Genomic DNA, 1,494 nt, shown 5'->3' on the forward strand with positions numbered 1-1,494 from the left:
AAAAAAAAAAAAAAAAAGACATGAGCAACATGTTCTTTTTAGTATTATGTAGAGAGTAGTGTTGCTCAGTAGAGAGGTGGAAATGTTGAACTGAGAGTCTCAAGACCTGTGTTTTATCCTGTCACCGACTAGCTGTGTGATTTTGGGCAAATGACCCACCTTCTCTGGGCTTCAGTTTGCTTGTCTGATACATAAAGGAATAGAGCTAGAATTATAACTATCTCTTCAGTAAATGACTCTCACTATTGCTGAATGTGAGAAGTCAGGCAGAGCACATTTGTTGTCAGAAGTCTTTGGACATGAAAATGATCTGTGCCTAATATTCTTCATCTTGACACTACTAAGTAACCACAGGCCAGCCAGCCAGCCAGCAATCAATCTCCATCCATAGAACTTCCACTGTTGTCCATGTATAGCAGCCTGGAGAAAGGCCAGGTTTTATATTTGCCAGGAACACTCTTGGCAAATCTGTATCCCTAGAGATGTCTGTTTAATTTTGTGGTGCAGAGCACGGTTTAGTGAAAAAGAAGAAGAATGCTGAGCTATTTGATTCTGAATGCTTTCAGAGATAGATCATTTTCATTTGTTTCCATACTATCTGTGTTTCAAGATGTTTTGAGGGAGAAGGTGAGCCAAAATAAGATGAAAAGAAGAAGGTGAGAAACCTTCCAGCATATGCTGACTCAGGAAATACATTTGAACTATGTGTGTTTCTACAAATAGAAAACTTCTGATATATGTATATAATAGTTAATATCTTGCCAGATTTGTCATTTTAGCTTTTTTCATGCATAACTTTTTAATTTTAAACTAGTCTCCTAGATTTAAACTGTTAAGAAAAAACCCTTTTCTTTTATGAAAAATTGGCATATTCTACTAGTTATTTCAAAACTATGCCATTGTCTTGCCTTCTGGAAATCAGTATAAAAGTATCTGAATTTGAATAAATTCTCTACTTTTTAAAATTTATTTGTAGGGTAAAGATCTCAGTTGCTATCTGGATTTAAAATTCATTTGTTCAAGAAAATTTATTTGTGACCAAAAGTTATATGCTGAAAATTAAATATCTGAATTTCTTAAACCATAGAAATAGATCAGTTGAGGTTGCATTTAGTTAAAATGCCTTTGTATGTCACCACTGACCTTCATTCTTCATTATCTTAATTTTTTCAGTCTTTCAAACCTTTAACATCTTTTTCTTCTGACTTCCATATCCATTTGTTGACAAATCCTAGGAAGTTTATTTTCATAATGTCTCTCAAATTTCACCCTTTATCTTTACTGCTGTTGGCCTGTCCTAATCCAGAAGGGGACTAAATTGCTGCAACAACTTCCTAACTAATTCCCCTTTCCTCAGTATTCCCTTTAAAAGTCTTAAGCTACCATTCAGATTAATCTTCTTTAAACATCAGATTTATCAGACTGTGTATCTGTTTAGAAATCTTTTTTTTTTTTTTTTTGAGACAGAGTATCGCTCTATCACCCAGGCTGGAG

The sequence above is a fragment of the Cebus imitator genome, unplaced genomic scaffold (genome assembly GCF_001604975.1).
Source record: "Cebus imitator isolate Cc_AM_T3 unplaced genomic scaffold, Cebus_imitator-1.0 Scaffold2445, whole genome shotgun sequence".
Taxonomy (NCBI): Eukaryota; Metazoa; Chordata; class Mammalia; order Primates; family Cebidae; genus Cebus; species Cebus imitator.